The 21,030-nt window shown below is 37.8% G+C and overlaps 1 long non-coding RNA gene across 1 annotated transcript; it reads left to right on the top strand.

Annotated features, from left to right (window-relative positions):
- Window positions 1-893: 893 nt before the first annotated feature.
- LOC115834833 lies at window positions 894-12,371 on the top strand. Its single transcript, XR_004029840.1, has 2 exons — window positions 894-1,965; window positions 3,322-12,371. It is a non-coding gene; the product is annotated as an uncharacterized LOC115834833 (long non-coding RNA).
- Window positions 12,372-21,030: the final 8,659 nt, after the last annotated feature.

The raw sequence follows: 21,030 nt of genomic DNA, 5'->3' as shown, positions 1-21,030 counted from the left end.
TAGTGTAAACAGTGAAAATCACTTAGAGTTCAGAAGTTAAAGTTGTACTGTGGTTTCAAATAAGGTACTTAATGGTGCTTTTTCATCGTTTAGCATGAATATCCCCTACATATTTCTGAAAGTTGATTTTTTCATTATTTTAAGAATAAAATAAGGTTGTGAACTGAAGGGGTGGCCTGCCCCTCCACACCTGTGGGCGTTTCTCATCGGGTGGGATGAGAGACTGAGAAAAGAAAGAGACACAGAGACAAAGTATAGAGAAAGAAAAGTGGGCCCAGGGGACCGGCGCTCAGCATACAGAGGACCTGCACCGGTCTCTGAGTTCCCTCAGTATTTATTGATCGTTATCTCTACCATCTCAGAGAGCGGGATGTGGCAGGACAATAGGGTAATAGTGGGGAGAGGATCAGCAGGAAAACATGTGAACAAATGTCTCTGTGTCATAAACAAGGTTAAGAAAAAGGTGCTGTGCTTTGACATGCACGTAAGAGCAGTATTGCCGCCAGCCTGTCTCACCTCCAGCCCGAAGGCAGTTTTCTCCTATCTCAGTAGATGGAATATACAATCGGGTTTTACACCGAGGTATTCCATTGCCCAGGGACGAGCAGGAGACAGATGCCTTCATCTTACCTCAACTGCAAAAAGGCCTTCCTCTTTTACTAATCCTCCTCAGCACAGATCGTTTATGGGTGTCGGGCTGGGGTACAGTCAGGTCTTTCCCTTCCCATGAGGCCATATTTCAGACTATCACATGGGGAGAAACCTTGGACAATACCTGGCTTTGCTAGGCAGAGGTCCCTGTGGCCCGCAGTGTTTTGTGTCCCTGGGTACTTGAGATTAGGGAGTGGTGATGACTTTTAACAAGCATGCTGCCTTCAAGCATTTGTTTAACAAAGCACATCCTGCATAGCCCTAAATCCATTAAACCTTGAGTCACACAGCACATGTTTCTGCCAGCACAGGGTTGGGGTTAGGATTACAGATTAACAGCATTTCAAGGAAGAAGAATTTTTCTTAGTACAGAACAAAATGGAGTCTCTCGTGTCTACGTCTTTCTACATAGACCCAGTAATAGTCTGATCTCTTTTTTCCCCACATGAACAGCTTGAACCTGAAACGTTCACTTGAAACCATTGCACAGGAAGTGGATTTCTCAGCAGCTGTTGGTGGGGCCAGTGACCCCCTGATAGTGAGCAGCTCTGGGAACAGAACTGACATGAGTGTCTGGGAGGGGACATGGGAAGGATCTGCATACAGATTGAAGATCCAATTTTATTAATTTTCTATACTATTATGTACTTTAATATGTAATTGATTTTAAGTGTGTCTCTGGAAACATAAGCTTTAATAGTTTACATCTTCACTTAATCACTTATGAAATCGTTTTATAACCCTTCATAAAATTAGATAGTGTAACTTCTCAAACTTTGTTCTCTGATAAAGTCCTTTTGGTTATCCAAGGTCTTTTGCATTTCCATATGAATTTTAGAATCAGTTTGTCAATTTTCTACAAAAAGAATTCTGCTGGGATTTCAAATGGGATTGCATTGAATCAGAATCAATTTGGAAAGAATTTACAGTTCAACAGTCTTAGGTCTTCTACCCCATGGCCACAATATGGCTCTCCATTTAATTAATTAAATTTAATTAATTTATTTGATTTCTCTTAATAATGATTTATAGTTTTCAGCATCCAGGTCTTGCACATCTTTTGTTAGATATATCCCTAAGTATTTCCTATTTGTATGGCATTGTTACAGTATTGTTTTTAAAATTTCAGTTTCCAGTTGTTCATTGCTAGTTTATGCAAATCTGATGGATTTTTGTGCATTGATTCTGTATATTGCCACCATGCTGAACTCACCTATCAATTCTGGTTTCTTTTTTTGGTACATTCCATGGGATTTTCTGCGTAGATATGATGTCTGCAAAGAGAGACAGTTTTACTTCTTGTTCCCAATCTGTGTACCTTTTTCCTCTTCCCCCTTACCTTGTTGCACTTTATCTCCAGTATAATTTTAATATAAGTGGTGAGAGGGGAAATACTCATCTGTTCTGATCTTGGGCTTGTATTAGTCTGTTTTCACACTGCTGATAAAGACATACCGGAGACCAGGTAATTAATACAGAAAAAGAGGTTTAATGGACTCAAGTTCCACGTGGCTGGGGAGGCCTCACAATCATGGCAGAAGGCAAAAGGCACATCTTACATGGCAGCAGGCAAGAGAGAATGAGAGCCAAGTGAAAGGGGAAATTCCTTATAAAACCATCAGATCTCGTGAGACTTACTCACTACCATGAGAATAGTATGGGAGAAACCACCCCCATGATTCAGTTATCTCCCACTGGGTCCCTCACACGACACATGGGAATTACGGGAGCTACAATTCAAGATGAAATTTGATGAAAAGCCGAACTATGTCAGTCTTTTATCATTAAATATGATGTTAACTGTAGATTTTTCTTAGAAGCTGTTTGTCAGTTTTCCTTCTCTTTCTAGTCTGCAGAATGTTTTTCTATCAGGAATGGATTCAGATTTTGTCAACTGTTTTTTGCGTCCAGAAAATGATCGTACAGACATTCCTTATTAGTCTGTAAATGTTGTGAATTACTTCAACTGATTTTTGAGTCTTAATTCAACCTTGTATTCCTGGGATAAACCTACTTGGTCATGATTTGTATCCCTTTTATACAATGTTGGTTTTGATTTGTTAAAATTTTTTAAACTATTTTTGCATCTTTTTTCGTGAAGAATATTTATCTGAGTTTTCTTGTAATGTCTTTACCTGGTTTTGGTAATGCTGGCCTAATAGAATCAGCTGGGAGGTATCCTTCAGTTTTATGGAAAAGTTTGAATTGTTATTATTCTGTTATTATTTCTTCCTTAAATTTTTGGTAGGACTTGGCAGTGAAGCCCTCTGGGTCTTTAGTTTTTTATGCAGGAAGATTTTTAATTGCAAATTTAATTTGTGTAATAGATACAGGGCCATTTGGGTTATCTACTTCCTGAATGAGCCTTGGTAGATTTTGTTTTTTTAAGTAATTTATCCTTTTCATCTAAGTCATGTAATGTATTTGCATAATATTTCCTTATCTTAATATCCACAAAATTCATAGTGAGCTTACCTCTCTCATTCCCGACCGTGGCAATTTGTTTATCCTTTTTTTCCTGATCAGTCATTCATTCTACAGGTTTATCAATTTTATTGCCTTTTGAATAAACCAACTTTTACTGATTTTTCTCTAAAATTTTCTATTCTAGTTTATATTTAATTGATTTCTGCCCTAATCTTATTATTTTCTTTCTCCTGCTTACTTTAGCTTTACTTTTCTCTCCATTTTACTCGTTTCTACTTGGAAGCTCAGGACATTGGCTTGAGACCTTTATTCCTTTATAATACAGGTATTTACTGCTATAAACTTCCCTGCCTTACATGGGATCCTACAAATTTTGATACATTGTGTTTTCATTTCTGCTTAGCTCAAAATACTTTAAAAATTTTTTTTGAGTTCTTCTTTGACTTATGGATTATTTAGAATGTGTTAGTTTCCTAATATTGGAATATTTTCCAGAGATCTATTATCAATTTCTAATTTAATTCCATTGTTGTCAAAAAACATTGTGTGCTTTCGAGTTTATTGATACTTCTTGTGTGAACCAGAATAGGATCTATTATGGTAAATGTTTCATGTATGCTTGAGAAGAACATATATTTTGCCATCGTTAGGTGAAGTATAGTGTAAATGTCAACGAAGTCAAGTTGGTTGATTGTGTTGTTCAAGACTTCTGTATCCTTACTGATGTTCTGTCTACTGGTTTTATCAATGAGAGAGAGGTATTTAAATCTCCAACTTTAACTGTGGGTGTGTCTGTTTCTCCATATAGTTTTACTAGTTTTTGCTTCATATATTTGGAAGTTCTGTCACTAGATGCAGAAATGTTGAAGATTTTTATATCCTCTTGATGAGTTGACCCTCTTGTATTATAAAATGACCCTCTTTATTGCTAGTGATATTCTTTGTTCTGAAATCCACCCTGTTTTATATTAATATAGCCACTCCAGCTTTCTTTAGATGAGTGTACCCAGGATATATAATTTTCCATTATTTTTACTTTGAATCAACTTGTATCTTGTTACTTAAAGTGGGTTTGTGCAGCATATAGTTGAGTTGTGGGTTTTTTCTTTGTTTGTTTGTTTTTTTAGCCAATCTGACAGTCTCTGACTTTAAGTGGTGTTTTAGACTATTTACATTTCATGTGATGATTTATATGGTTAGGTTTAAATCCTCCATATATCTATTTGTTTTCTTCTTGTCCTATTTATTCTTCATTCCTTTTTTTAATGTTTTTCTGTCTTCTTTTAGGATAATTTTTTAATGATTCTGTTTTATCTCCTTTGTTGGCATATTAGCTATATCTATTGTGTTATTTTAGTAGTTGCATTAAGATTTGCAGTGCAGCTTATCACCATAATTATCATTATCATTTATTTTATACTGTAAATACCTTAAAATAGTATATTTACATTTCTCTCCACCTGATCATTATGTGGTTGTTATCATATATTATTCTAAACATGGTATAAACTCCAGAATACAATTTTACTGTTTTTTGCTTTAAGTGGCCAATTACTTTTTAAATATATTTAAATAATAATAAGCATTAAATAATTATAATAAAATCAAATATATATAATATTATAAAAATCATTTTATGTTTACTCACAGCTAATATTTCTAGCGCTCGTTTTCTCTTGGTTGATTCATATTTCCTTCTGGTATCATCTTCCTTCTACTTGGAAGACTTTCTTGAAGATTTCTTAGAGTGTAGTTTTGCTGGTGATTAATTCTTTCAGCTTTTGTATGTCTGAAAAAGTATTTGGCCTTTGTTTATAAGGCATAGTTTTGTTGGATATAAAATTCTATGTTGACATCTGTTTTCTTTCAGTAATTTAAAGATGTTGCTCCGTTGTCTTTTTTTTTTGGCTTGTATTGTTTCTAGTTAAAAATCTGCTATCATTCTTATTTTTGTTCCTCTGCATATGGTGCATACAATTTTTTAACCCATTTGGCTGCTTTTATTTTTTTCTCTTAATCACGGGTTTTAAGTAATTTGATTATTGAAGTGGGTAGAATCGTGTTACCACAAAATAATACATCCAAGTCCTAACTCCTGGTACCTGTGAATGTGACCTGATTAGAAATATGATTTTTCTAGGTGTAATCAAGTTTAGATGTGGTTGGTTATACCAGATTAGGATGGGCCCTAATCCAGTGACTGGTGTCTCTATAAGGTGAGGGAAATTTGAACACCGATACACACAGAGGAGAACGTTGTATGGAGACAAAGACACACAGAGGATGCCACGTGATGATGGAAGTAAAGATGGGACTGATGCTTCAAGCCAGGGAACACCAAGGATTGGTCGCAGCCACCAGAATTACAAAGAGGCAAGGAAGCCTCCTCCCCTAGGACCTTCAGAGAGGGCATGGCCCTGGCAACATCCTGATTTCAGGCTCTGGCCTCCAGGACTGTGACAGAATAAATTTATTTTAAGCCACATAGTTTTTGTTACAGCAGATCTAGGAAACTAATACATTTGTGATGTGCCCTGATGTAGTGTTTCTGTTTCTTGTTCTTGGATTTTATTGAGCGTCTTGAATCTGCAGGTTTGTCATTTTCATCAAGCTTAGAAACTGCCATGAAATCTTTAAATATTTTTCAGCTCTCTCCAGCTTCTTTGGGAATGCCAGTGAAATGACCCACAAATACTCTGATCATTTTTTAAGCTTTTTAAATTCATCTGTAAGTTTTATTTTGGATCTATTCAATTGTTCTGTTGCTATATTTTCAAGTGCACCAACCTTTTCTTTCACAGTGTTTAATCTGCTATTCATCCCAGCCAGCGTGTTTTTCATCTCAGACATTGTGGTTTTCATCTCTTGATTTTTTTCTTCTCTTGATGTTTGATTGGAGGCTTTAATGCATCTTCTCTATCTCCACTAAAATGTTCAATCTTTCCTCTAGCTTCTTGAATGTATTTAATGCCTTTATTATCACTGTTTAAGTGTCCTTGTCTATTAATTGTATTATCTGTGTTATTTCTGACTTTCTTTGATTGAATCATTTTTCTCATTATGGAGCTTATTTTGTCACTTCTTCGCATGCCTGGTAGTTTTTGATTGGATAACAGACATTGTGAATTTTGCTTTTTGGGGTGCTGGATATTTTTATATTCCTCTAAGTATGCCCGAGTTTTCCTCTGTGACACAGTTAAGTTACTTGGAAACCATTTAGTTCTTTCAGGACTTGTTTTTAAGTTTTCTGAGACCAGACCAGAGCAGCATTTAGTCTAGGACTAACAGCGTACTGAGAAGCACTCTACTCTATGCCCTGTGAATTGTGAAAGTTTCCACTCAGGGTGGTGGAAACAGAAACTGTGCCTAGCTTGTTCCTTAACACTTTCGGATGACTGTTTCCTTAGTCTCGGAATATGGAAGAATCACGTAGCCAAGGCGTTTGTATCCACTAGGTAGAACAGGCACAGTGCCTAGGGCCTACAATATTTTCAGGGGCTCATGAAAATACTTTAATTCATTTTATGATTGAAAAAAAGTCTAAGAAAATGTTTTAGTACCTGCCAAGATATTCATCTTTATGGCAATATAATTGGAAAACGTGGATATGTGGAGGAAGTGGTACAGGAAGGCAAAGTTGACTGGGGCCCACAGAAACATAATGCAATCTTGCATGTGGGTGGGGGAGAGCATATTGGCTATGAGCTGGGGGTGAGCATCATCTCTCAACAGATAGTAATGAAATGGTGTAATTGGGTGAGCTTCCAAATAGAGCTGGTTTCTTGGGAAACAAGCCAAAAGCAAAGCTTGGGCTCTGGGTTTGACCCATAATGGACTGGCAAGAGAAAAAAAGAGGAACAGGGTGGCCAGAGAGAGAAAGGCCGTCAATGACGACGTGTGGGTGGAGTGCAGAGCAGGGCACTTAAAGTCGGTACACCCAGGACGAGTTCACTTGCATTTCTCAGCCTGAGTTTCCTTGTCTCTACAAAAGAGTTAGTGCTAACTGCCTTGCAGGAAGGCTGGGAGAATTCAAGGAGATACATGTGAAAGTTTTGCAGAAAGGACAACATTCTCTGCAACTGTCTGTCATTAGAGAAACAAGAAGGATCCAAGTAATGGAAGCCAAGATTACAGAGAAGAGTGTATTAGAGTCACAGAAGGTCAGAACTGGGATACATCCTTGGGGACACTTAATCCATCATTCCTAGAGGAAGAAATCAAGGTGTCAGAGGCATCAGAAGCCCTGTGAAGTGATGGAGACCATGGACAGTGATATGGTTTGGTGTGTCCCCACCCAAATTTCACCTCGAATTGTAATAATCCCCATGTGTCAAGGACAGGACCAGGTGGAGACAATTGAATCATGGGGCCAGTTTCCCCCATGCTGTTCTCCTGATAGTGAGTGAGTCCTAACAAGATCTGATGGTTTTATAGGGGCTTCCCCCTTCACTTGGCACCCATTCTCTCTCCTGCTGCCCTGGTGCCTTCCGCCATGATTGTTAAGTTTCCTCAAGCCTCCCCTGCCATGCGGAATTGTCAATTAAACCTCTCTTCTTTACACATTACTCAGTCTGGGGTATTTCTTCATAGCAGGGTGAGAATGGAGTAAGACAAACAGGAACTTACCCACCACCCATACCGCCATGAAGAGTCTGGAAAACAATGTTTCGAAGATTTCAGCCACTATGATCCTGGGAGAGACGTGAAGAGGGCCAGGATGCTGCTGAGTGTCAATCCGGTATCCAGCACATGGTACTCAACGCGAGTGTCAATAATAGGACTTCCCATCCAGTTGTTAATGATAGCACTTTGATGTTCCTAGCCCAATGTGCTGCAGGTGATAAGCCCTCAGAATCTGCTAACTCACAAAGTCGGTTTTCTCAGAACCTGGTTAGAATGACAGGCTCGTTTTTTTGTTTTTCGAGACAGAATTTCACTCTGTCACCGAGGCTGGAGTACAGTGGCACAGTCTCGGCTCACTGCAACCTCTGCCACCTATGCTCAAGCAATCCTCCCACCTTAGCCTCCCAGGTAGCTGGGACTACAGACACGTACCACCACACCTGGCTAATTTTTGTATTTTTTTGCAGAGATGGAGTTTCACCATATTGCCCAGGCTGGTCTTAAACTCCTGGGCTCAAGTGATCCTCCTGCCTCGGCCTCCCGGAGCGCTGGGATTATAAGCATGAGCCACTGTGTCTTACCCTCAGTCTCATTTCTAATCCCTAATTGGGGAACTGTCTGATTTGATCGGACAGTTTGGGCCGTAATAGGATCCTTGTCCTTATTATCTGGACTCAGGACCATCTGCCTCCTTTATTCCGGCTCAGAGGGTGAATGGAGACTCGGAATTTCATCCAACTGCTCAGAAAAAAACGCAAACAATGAATTACAAGAACAAGCTCAATTCAAGACTAGAGTTCACATTCTTAGAAGGCTGCAGTTCTTCAGTCTAAACAGAATCAGTCAGAGTCTAACCAATTCCTGTACGAAGGCTCAAGGCCAGGACCTGCCCTTATAACCCTCCATCCCAGATGGAGTTAATGAAACTGGAGTTCAGTCTTTGTCACTTTGTGCTCAAATACCCTGGCTGGCTTGTAACAAGAAAGAATTAGGGCATAGCTCAGATACAAAAGTGGAAAAAGAAACGGCTATAATCCATGGGGAAGACTTTCTATTTCTTAATCTGTCTCCTGTCCCAAATAGCTCAGCTCTCCTCCCCCAACTCGTGTTTATGTGTTAAATTTCTTTCTCTTGTAGCAGATGCCACCAGACCGACAGTCTCTAAACTAGGTCAGAGAGAGTGATGAATTGACAAAGTCCCTCAGGCTACATCATCCGTGTCCTCACTCTGTCTCCAGTTCCCTGGCCTGCTTTCCCTGGCATCTTAGGGTGGCCCCTGTTCCCAGAACCACAGAGGCCTGGGGGGTCCTCTGTCCAGCTCCAGGATTCCTGATTTGCAGATTATCAGCCCTCATAGCTGGAAGGATGGAGGGGGAGGTAGGGCTTAACTGTCCCCAGCCCTTTGTGCCCCTCCCATATGCTGAGTCCTCTCATTTTCATTCCACTCTGGCACTGATGGAATAAAGTCAGAGGACAGTTAGCCACTTGAAACAACAGCCAGAAAACCACACTTCTCTTCTAGAACTTTCATTGTATTGGGGCCCATTTCAAACAAACAGAATCCAAGTAAGTCCCTGCTGTGTGCAGTTGTAATAGCATTGATATAGCAGGTGGAGAATAGGTTTTTTTGTTGTTGTTTGAAATAGGATCAAAGGAACCTTATTTCAAATTCCAGGGCACTGAGACCAAGAGAAATGATGACTTGTCCAATGTAACACAGGAAGGAACAGAGTCCAGGGTGTTAAAAACTTCAGGTGAATTGTATTTAAAGGACTTTAATTGAACAATGAACGATTCGTGAATCGGGCAGCCCTCAGAGTCACAGAGAGACTCCAGGGATGCCTCATGGTCAGAACAAATTTATAGACCAAAAAAAAAAAAAAAAAAAAAAAAGGTGGGGGGAAGTGACCTATAGGAATCTGCAGTGAGGTACAGAAACAACTGGATTGGTTACAGGTTGGTGTTTGCCTTGTTTGAACTTAGTTTAAACACTCAGCAGTGAATGAATGGTTGAAGTGTGGCTGCTGGGATTGACCAAGACTCAGCTATTGTTACAGGTGCATACGCCTAAGTTAGGGATTCAATCTTGTCTGCCTAGGTTAGTTTGTCCACAAGGACTCAAATATAGAACTTCAGAGTCCTTCTCAGGCCGTATTTAGTTTGCTTTAACACAAGGGTCAGACTGCAGCCTTACACTTGCTTCCTCCTTCAGTGCACAGCAACAACAAACAAAACCTAGATCCGTTTTTTTCTTTTCCGCAAGATGTCCTTTACGAGAATAGATGGGTCATACTTATGACTAACATTTGAAAGGGAAAATGTTGCATTTTACAAAAGATTACTGTCATGAATATCGAAGCAAAAGTCCTGATGGATATTATAGACTTGGGAGTAGATGATTTTTCTTTCCAGTTGGTATTTTAAAAATAATGTTTGGATTTTCACTCCTGGGTAGGATGCTGTAAATTGTGGTAGACCAGCACACCCATCCAGAAAAAAAGCTGGATCAACTTCTTTAAATCATAGGAATTTTTTAAAAGCATAGGAAAACTGTGGGACCAATGAGGACTAAATCAACTGAAATTTCAGGGAATCATCACTGTTATGAAATGAGGTGTCATTGCTAACAGGTTTTCATCCCCCCTGTCCCCTGGGGGACATTTGTCAATCCTGTCTCTAGGCTGAGAATCAGACTTGGTCCGGAAAGAGATCACCTGCAGGGGCAGAGAGAAGCCAGTAAGGCTTTTAGGAGTGGAGTTGTGTGGGTCTGGAAGAGAAACTAGAAACTTGAAAGACCCAAGTGCCCAATTTCAAGCTGAATGGGCGTCTGGACAGCTAGACTATTATCTAAATGTCAAAGGGAAAAACCTTGCAGCCTCCAATGCTCAGGGAACAAAGACCTATCAATGGAGAAATCGGCATCAGGATCCCCAGTCACCTGCTTCTCAAGACAGGCACCAGGATGAAGCTGCCTGGGGGAAAAGGCTGGGAACCTCGAATCTCCTGCAGATCTCAAGGCGAAGGTGTTTGACACCTGCCAGTCTCTCCGTCAGGAGGTTGCAAGGGCATGCCCAGAAAATAAGCATCATGAGAAGAAGACTGAGTTTATCTGAGGTTTGACTGCAAAACCAGCCATAACCCAGCTAAATCCCTGATTGGATTGAAATGATCATTCCTTGAATTTATCTGCACAGTAGAGCACAGAGGGCTCTGCTATGGTGGAAGGCAACATGTGGAACCTCCATTCTTATTCTCTTTCTAAATACACAGTGTTGAGTGTTTAAATGTATTAAATTTCATTAAGATTAAACATTTAAAAGTTACCAACTATACAAAGAAGTGGAAAAATATAACTCTACAATCTAGACATTAACATTGCCTGTATGGATTTAAAAAGAAAACCAACCATATGTTACTTGGGTATTTTAAAAATAAGAGCACAAAAAGTTTGAAAGTAAAATATAGGAAAGAAATGATGTAAACACCAACCAAGAGAAAGCTAGTGAAGCAAAGTAGACTTTAAGTCATGAATGGAGCCAGAATCACATAGGATTCAGATATTGGAGGGAGCAGACAGGAGTTTAGAATAACCATAATTAATATGCTAAGTCAAATGGAGGCAGGGTGTACAGAATGAATGAAAAGATTCAGAACTTCAAAAAAATTGTAAATTACAAAGAGTCAATAGAATTGGTAGAATTCAAAAAAAAGTTTGAAATTAATAATGAAATGGGTAGTTTCAACAGCAGATTAGACACAGCAGAATACAAAATTTTTAAATTAGAAGAGAAGTGCCCAGGGACAGAAAAAGAAAACATACATGGCATAAGAGATACATGGGACACATTCATAATGTTTATCACATAATACTATATATGTGTATATATGTACTCTATATATAGTATTACAGTTTAAGAAAGAGAAACATAAGACAAAATCAATATTTTAGAAATACCAAATTAGTATTTTTCAAAACTTATTAATATTGATCCCCATATTTAAAAAACTCAGAACCTCAAGCAAGAGAGACACAAGCAAAACCACAAGTAGGCAAATCCTAGTAAAACTGTTGAAAAATGAAGAGAAAATCCTAAAAGTGTCCAGAAGCAAAAAAAAAGACACATTACCTTCCAGAAAACAACAATAGAAATGACAGCTGACTTCTCAACAGAAATGATGAAAGCTGGAAGTAATTTAATAACAACTTTGAAATGATGAAAGAAAAATAAGACACAATCTAGAATCTTAACTCAGTAAAATATGCTTCAAAAAATATAGTGAAATAAAAACATTTTGAAGCAAATGAGAACTGAGGGCATTTGTTGCCAACAGGCCTGCATTAAAAGAATAGTAAAAGACAGTTATTCTGGTAGAAGAAAAATGATCCAGGATGGGACTGTAATATGCAGGATGAAAAGGAAAAAAAGAGAAAATGTGTGATAAATATAAATGAATATTTATTGTACAAGGCAATAACTGTGTCTCATGAAATTTAAAATATATATAGAATTAAAATGCATAACAACAAAAACGCAAAAGGTGGGGGTTGATGGATAGAAGCCAAAGATTCTAAGTTTTTGCCAATATCAGAGACATGGTTGAAATAATTATAAAGTATAACTAAGTGGATAGATGGAAAATACGGATTAATAAAAATTGTTTGACTACTCAAAAAGAAATCAAGAAAAGACAGAAAGGGACAAAAAATATATGGGCCAAATAAAAAACGAATAGTACATTTATATATAAACCACATTATATCAATATTGCTAATATAAGTAGTAGGATATTTCCAGACTAAATAAAAAAGAAACTCAAATCTGTTCTTCTCATAGGAGTCATAATTAAAATATAGAAACACAGGTAGAGAGTAAAGGATATGTATATATACACACACATATACACACACATATATATACACACACACGTATACCCCACGTGAACATTAACCCAAAAAAGCTGATGTAGCTATACTAATATTAGACAAACTGTCCTTTAAGTCAAGATGCGTTGCTTTATTATAAAGATGTTCTTTTTGTTATAAAAAGTACCTATCTTACAAATATCACAATACTAAATCTGTATGCTCTTACCAACAGCTTCAAAATATATAAAACAAAAAATTTAAGAACCAAGGCCGGGCACAGTGGTTCACGCCTGTGATCCCAGCACTTTGGGAGGCCAAGGTGGGCAGAGTTCAGGAGTTCAAGACCAGCTTGGCCAACATGATGAAACCCCGTTTTTATTAAAAATACAAAAACTAGCTGGGCAAAGTGGTGGGCGCCTGTAATCCCAGCTATGCGGGAGGCTGAGGCAGAAGAATCGTTTGAACCTGGGAGGCAGAAGTTTTACAGTGAGCCCAGATTGTGCCATTGCCCTCCAGCCTGGGTGACAGAGTGAGACTGTCTCAAAAAAAAAAACAAAAAAACAAAACAAAACATAGTCAATTTTCACAATCATAGTGGGAGGCTTTAATACAACTCTCTGAATAGCTGATAGAACAATGAAATTCAGAGGACCAGTGAGCATGTAGGAGACCTGAACGAAACAGTTAAAAAGCTTGATGTAATTGGCATATGATCACACCCAACAGCACCATAAAACATGTATCTTAAATAACCATATACTGAGCCATAAAAAAGCATCAGTAAATATCAAATGATTGACATCATTCAGAGTATGTTATCTGATTATCATAGAATTAAGGTAGAAATTAATAACAAAATGATAAGAAAAACACACCCACTAAAAATTTAACAATGCAGTTTAACATCATTCAGAGGTCTAAGATGAAATAAAAATAGAAACTAGAAAATAATTGAGTAATATTATTAACACATATCAAGACTTGTAGGATGGAGGTAAAGTGGTGCTTAGAGGGAATGATCTAGCCTTAAATGTACATATTCGAGTAAGTTTCCATCTTAGAATGCTAGAAAAGGAAGAGCAAATTTAACATAAGGAAAGAAGAAAAAAGACCATAAAAGCAGAAATCAGTTAAATCTTTTAAAAATGTAAAACAAAGTAAATCAAGAGTCAAAAGTTCAAAAAATTTATAAAATTATTTGCTGCATGTATGTTCAATCATAAAATAAAAAGAATTTACCAATAACAGGAATGGAAAGAACAGACCTATAGATCCTACAGATATCAAAATATAGGATAATTTTATGAACAATTTTATTACAATAAATTTGATGAGCTGGAAAAATGGACAAATGTTTCAAAAAGGACAATTTACCAAACCTGACAGCAGAAAAAACAGAAAGCCTGAATTGACCTATAGCTATTAAAGAAATTGATTCTAGACATGAAGTCCTTGCCCATGCCTATGTCCTGAATGGTATTGCCTAGGTTTTCTTCTAGGGTTTTTATGGTTTTAGGTCTAACATGTAAGTCTTTAATCTATCTTGAATTAATTTTTGTATAAGGTGTAAAGAAGGGATCCAGTTTCAGCTTTGTACATATGGCTAGCCAGTTTTCCCAGCACCATTTGTTAAATAGGGAATCCTTTCTCCATTTCTTGTTTTTGTCAGGTTTGTCAAAGATCAGATAGTTGTAGAGGTGTGATATTATTTCTGAGGGCTCTGTTCTGTTCCATTGGTCTATATCTCTGTTGTGGTACCAGTACCATGCTGTTTTGGTTACTGTAGCCTTTTAGTATAGTTTGAAGTCAGGTAGCGTGATGCCTCCAGCTTTGTTCTTTTGGCTTAGGATTGACTTGTTGATGCGTGCTCTTTTTTGGTTCCATATGAACTTTAAAGTAGTTTTTCCCAATTCTGTGAAGAAATTAATTGGCAGGAGGGATAGCATTAGGAGATATACCTAATATAAATGACGAGTTAATGGGTGCAGCACACCAGCATGGCACGTGTATACATATGTAACAAACCTGCACGTTGTGCCCATGTACCCTAGAACTTAAAGTATAATAAAAAATATATGTATATAGAAAAGAAGTTCTTTCTGAGTATAAATAAGGACCTTCCCATGAAATAACCCCTAAGTTCAAATGGTTTCATTGGTGAATTCTTCCAAATGCCTAGGGAAGAAACAACAACAGTCTTGTGCAAACTCTTCTAGGAAATAGAAAAAGAGGAAACACTTCTTATGAGGCTAGTATAACCCTGATTCCAAAATATGGCAAGTATATTACAAGAATGAAAAATAATGGCTGAAATTGTACCCAATTTTAAAACATAACTATAAATCCACAGTGATCAAGTCAGTGTAGTGCTGGCACAAGGATAGAAATATGGATCAATGGAACAGAATTGAGATTTGTGAAATTTATGGTTGATTTTTGACAAAGATGCTAACAATTCAATAGGGCAAAAGATAGTCTTTTCAACAAATGGTTCTGGGATAATTGGATAGCCACGTGCAAAGAACAAACAAATAAAATCACCAAAAAACAAAAACAGTGAGCTTAGGCCCTTAACTCAATGTAACTATTGATATGGTTGGATTACATTTGCCATTTTGCCATTTTTTGCCTGTCGGTCTTTCTTTTGTTCTCCTATTTCTCCTTTACTGCTTTATTTTGTGTTAAATATATATTTTAGTACACCATTGAAAAGCATCTCTTGCTTTCTTTAGCTGTATAATTTAAAGTTATTTTCTTTCCTTTCTTTCGTTCTTTTTTTTTTTTGAGACAGAGTCTTGCTCTGTCTCCCAGGGTGGAGTGCAATGGTGTGATCTTGGTTCACTGCAACCTCCGCCTCCTGGGTTCAAACAATTCCCCTGCCTTAGCCTCCCAAGTAGCTGGGACTACCGGCATGTGCCACCACACCCAGCTGATTTTTGTATTTTCAGTAGAGATGGGGTTTTACCATGTTGGCCAGGCTGGTCTCCAGCTCCTGACCTCAAGTGATTCACCCACCTCAGCCTCCCAAAGTGCTGGGATTACAGGCGTGATCCACTGCGCCCAGCCTAAAGCTATTTTCTTAGTGGTTGTGGTAGAGATTACAATACATATCTTTAACCACAGTCAGCTTTATCGTAATACTAACTTAGTGCTGGTAAAAGATAGGAACACTGCTCCAGTATAGCTATATCCCCCACTCTTTCTGCTATTAATTGTCATATAGGTGGTCCTGTAGATATGCCATGGTAACAGCCATACAAGGTTATAATTATTTCTTTATCTAATTCTATGTATTTTAAAGAAGGCAATACGTAAAGCGTATTTAGAGAGTCCCTTATAGTAACTCAATTATTTATTATTTATGGTACTTTTTTTTGTGCCTTTTTTTTTTACAATTTGAAGAATATGCTTTACTGTTTCTTCTTATAAAAATATTTTTTGTAGAGATAGGGTTTTGCTAAGTTGCCCAGGCTGGCTTCAAACTGCTGGTCTCAAGCAATCCTTCCCCCTCAGCCTCCCAAAGTATTTACTGTTTCTTATAAGGCTGAATTGCTACCAATAATTTTTTTTTCGTCTTTGTTTATCTAGGAATGTCTTTATTTTGCCTTCATTTTTGTTTTCTTTTGTGTTTCTCTGTTTTGTCTGTTTCTTTTTCCTGTCCTTTGTGGGTTACTTGAGTGTTTTTTAGATGTCTGTAGTGTTTTTGAGTACATCTTAGTATAGATTTTTAATTGGTTACTCTAAGTTTTATGAATTCCTTATGCTGTATTGATCTTGACATTTTCCCAGTTCAAGTGAAGTATACAAAGCGTACCTCCATTTAAGATTCATTACCCTCTCCATTTATAACATAATTCTCTTAATTATTTTCTGTTTATACATTGGGAACATCAGACAATATTATAACTTTGTCTTCAGTGATGAAACACAAGCTAGAAAAACAGAGGCTGGGCGTAGTGGCTCACACCGGTAATCCCAGCACTTTGGGGGGCTGAGGTGAGCAGATCACTTGAGATCAGGAGTTAAAGACCAGCCTGGCCAACATAGTGAAACCCGTCTCTGGTAAGAACAAAAATTAGCTTGGTGTGGTGGCACATGCCTGTAGTCCCAGCTACTCAGGAGACTGAGGCAGGAAAATCACTTTAACCCCGGAGGTGGAGGTTGCAGTAAGCCAAGATTGCACCATTGCACTCCAGACAGAGGAAGACTCTGTCTCAAAAATAAATACATAAATAAATAGAAAGAAAAGAAAAAGGAAAAACAGAGAGGAGGAGGGAAGTCATTTATTTATTTATTTATTTATTTATTTATTTATTTATTTATTTATTTTTGGAGACAGGGTCTCATTCTGTTGCCCAGGCTGGGGTGCAGGTACACAGTCATCGGTCACTGCAGCCTCAGCCTCCCAGGCCCGAGCAGCCCTCCCATCTCTGCCTCCTGAGTAGCTAGGACTGCAGGTGTGTACCACCTCATCTGGCTAATTTATTTTTTATTTTTTGTGGAGTCACACTGTGTTGCTAGGGCTGGGCTCAAACTCCTGGGCTCAAGCAATCCTCCCTCCTCAGCCTCCCACAGTGGTGAGATTATAGGTGTGAGTTACCACGTCTGGTCTTTGTACTTATTTTTACTTTTTTCATTGTTTTCTCTTTTTTCCTGAAGTTAAAAAATGTATTCATTTATTTATTTTCGAGACAAGGTCTTGCTTTGTCACTCAGGCTGGAATGTAGTGATGTGATCTTGGCTCCTCACTGTAGCCTCGACCTCCTAGGCTCAGGTGATCCTCCTGCCTCAGCCTCACAGGTAGCTAGGACCACAGGTACATGCCATCATGCCTGGGTAATTTATCTGTTTTTTTTTAGTAGAGATAGGATTTTACCATGTTGCCTAGACTGGTCTCACAAAATTTATTATTATTCTTTTATTTCTTTCTGTTTTCTTGGGCATTCTTTTTGGATACATGTAGTTGTAACACATTCTTTTAGTTTTCCTTTATTTGAACATGTCTTGATTTCTCTTTTATTCCTGAAGGATATTTTTGCTGGATATGGAATTTCACATTGACACTATTTTTGTTTCGGCTTTTGAAAGATGTGCTACTTCCTTCTGGCTTCCATGATTTCTGATAAGAAATCTAGAGTGTTTGAATCTTTGTTCTGCTATAGATAATGTGCTATTCCTCTCTTGCCTCTTTAAAGTTTTTTTTTTTAATTTAGTTTCCAGAAGCTCTATTATGTTGTGTTTTGGCATGGATTTCTTTGGATTTATACTATTTGGCATTCATTCGGTTTCTCAAATATATAGATTTACGTATTTTGCCAAATTTGGGACTTTTTCAGCCGTTATTTCTTTAAATGCTTTTTCAGCCTTCTTCTCTTTTTTTTTTCTATATTTTTAGATTGGCCATTTTCTTGTAATTTGGCTAGAGAGAGAAGACTTTTCTTGGCCTGCTCTTGTTGGTGTTCTCAGGTTGCTGATGTCTGCAGCACTCAGTTTGGGATATATGAAACAACAGGGGAATTCATGGAACTCATCACTTTCTCATTCCTCAGGTCCTGAGATACCGAAGAGATCTGCCTTTTCTCTCCACCTTTCATAGTCTCTTTATACTTGTCTTGTTTATAATGTTCACGGATTTTAGCTGTACTTAGCTAAAACAGGGAGAAGTGTATCTACTTCATTTTGTCCAGCACCAGAATTCTATTTTGCCTCATCTTTGAAGGGTAGCTTGGGCGAGTATAGAATTCTCAGTTGATAATTGTTTCTTCCTTCAGTGCTTTTGAATATGTTCTTTACTGCGTGGCCTCCATTGTTCCAGGTGAGAAGTGAGCTATTAATCATGATGATGGCTCCCTAGAAATATAGAGTCCATTTTTTTCTTGTTACTTTGGAGGTTTTTTTTCTCTTTGACTTTCAATCATTTAACTATAATGGGTTTAGGTGTGAATATCTTTGTATTTATTTTATATGGAGTTTTTGGAGCTATTTTGCATGTATTCTGATATTTTTCATCAAAATGGGAAAATTTGGGGCCATATTTATTAAAATATTTTCTCTGTACCTTTCTCCCATTCCTGCTTTCCTGAGACTTCCATTATACACATGTGGCTTTGTCTCACAGCTCTCTGAATCTCTGTTTTATTCAATAGCATTTTCTTTGTTTTTAAGATGGGATACTTTCTATTGATCTATCTTCACGCACATTATTTCTTCAGCCGTCTACAACTTGCTGTTGAACCCATCTGGTGAATTTCTATTTCAGTTGTTCCTTTCAAGTACGGAATTTACATTTGGATCTTTTTCCTACAACATCTATCTCCTTACTGGAGCTCTCTATATGTTAATTCATTTTTGTTCTACTTTTCTTTAATTCTTTGAAAATGGTCTCCTTTAGTAATTTAAATATAACAGTTGCTTTTAAGTGCTCGTCTGCTAAATCTAACATCTGCAGATACTAAGAGACTATTAACTTTGTTTTATGAGTATGGATCACACTTTGCTGTTTCTTTGCATATCTTATACATTTTTTGGATAAAAACTACACGTTTTAAATATAAGTTGAATATCCCTAATCTGAAATCTGAAATTCTCCAAAATCCAAAAGTTTCTGAGCACTGACATGTTGCCACAGTAGAAAATTCCACACCTGACCTCATAGTTGCCATCAAAAATGGAGTTAAAACTTTCTTTCACGCACTAGACTTTTAAAAATATTATATAAAATTTCCTTCAGACTATGTATATGAGGTATATAGAAAGATACATAAATTTTGCGTTAAGACTGACTTGGGTCCCATCTCCACGATATTTCATTTTGCGTATGCAAATATTCCAAAATCCAGAATAATCCAAAATCTGAAACACTTCTAGTCTCAAGCATTTTACATAAGGGATACTCTGTTTATTGTAACAACTCTAGATGCTTGTTTGTTCCCCAGAAAATGGTTACAATTGTCATTTTGGAGTTTTTATGTGTTTATTTTTTCTCTAGTAATCTGCCTGGGCTCAATTGGTGAAATCTATTTCCCTTATGATGTGTAGACTCTGATGTCTCTGCTTGTTCATTTTTCAGCCTGACTTCCTCTGGGTTGATCTTGTGCCCGTGTAGCATGGTGGCTAAGCAGTTGATTACATCAGGTTGGGCTCAAACAGCTTTATCCAGTAAGGCTCCCATCATTTGCCAATTCATCTATGTCTGATTAGCAAAGTGCATTCAAAGTTCAGCCATTTTAAAGTCTTCCCTGGCGTTTACTTTCCAGCAAGCCCTTTCATGTCTCCTCTGTGCATAAACACAGCCCCAGGGTCAGCCAGCAATGTGTGGATAGCTCAGCCCCTCTCTGGTCTTTGGGGTACATATGTGAAGGTTAATCCAAGAATATGTTTGTCTCAACCATTACCAGAACTCAAGCTAGTAGAGCCTTTGGACTTCCCTGCTAATCTGCCACCAAGATTATTCATTCCTCTAAGAATCTATTGAGTCTCCTTCCACTGTGGCAGGGAATCTTCCAGTTCTCACAGTTCTGTCTCAGCAGAACTTTTGCGTCACCCAAGCTGGGAGGTACGCAGACAGCCACAGGGCAAGATTCCCACAGTTCGTATCTGAAGCTCAGCACATTTTCAAGCAAAGCTACTTCTTAGATTATTATATGCCTTTGATTTCCAGAGTGCTAAGATGGTTTTGTTAATTTTGTCCAGCTTTACAATTGCTTTTTAGGAAGAAAATTTGCTGACTTCATCACTAAGCCATAGCTAGAAGTTCTTCTCCTTTAAGATTTTAGTATAATTAAATTTTAAACAAATTTCACACAATTTTCACATGGCTTTTATTTAATGAAATGACCATTGGAAGCTGATGCCACTCTCCGGTTACAACACAGCATTTGAAATGCTGACACAGTCATTAAATGTCTCTTCAGGAGAGATTAATTCCATATAATACTGTATTATTTTGTGGTTACAATTCTAGAGAGCCAGAGCTGTGAAATTATAAAAGCTACCCTTCTCCAAAGAGCATAGGGGAACCCATCTGTGTTATTTTTTGCTGTGTAACAAACTACCATAAGTTCAGCAACTTACAAAAGCCACATGTTTATTACTTCAGTTTCTGCAGATGAGGAATCTGGCCACAGCTCAGATTTCATGGTCTCTCACAGGCTGCAATCGAAGTGTCATCCAGTCCTGGGTGGGATTTCATCTGGAGCCTTAACTGGAGGAAGGATCTGTTTCCAAACTCATGGGGTTGCTGGCCAAATTTCAGTTTCTCAAGGGCTATTCGACGGGGGGGCTCAGTTTCTACGTGGCTGTGGGCTGGATGCTGCCCTCAGTTTCTTGCAAAGTGGCCTCCTCCACATGGAAACTTGCTTTAATAACAGCCAGCAAGGGAGTGGGTCTGCCAGCAAGATGGAAGCCAGAATCCTTAGTATTTCTTAATCATTGAGAAATGCTATCCCCTCCATGTGGAGTAT

The sequence above is a fragment of the Nomascus leucogenys genome, chromosome 4, assembly GCF_006542625.1.
Source record: "Nomascus leucogenys isolate Asia chromosome 4, Asia_NLE_v1, whole genome shotgun sequence".
Classification (NCBI taxonomy): Eukaryota; Metazoa; Chordata; class Mammalia; order Primates; family Hylobatidae; genus Nomascus; species Nomascus leucogenys.
This window is presented reverse-complemented; position numbering and strand designations above follow the sequence as displayed.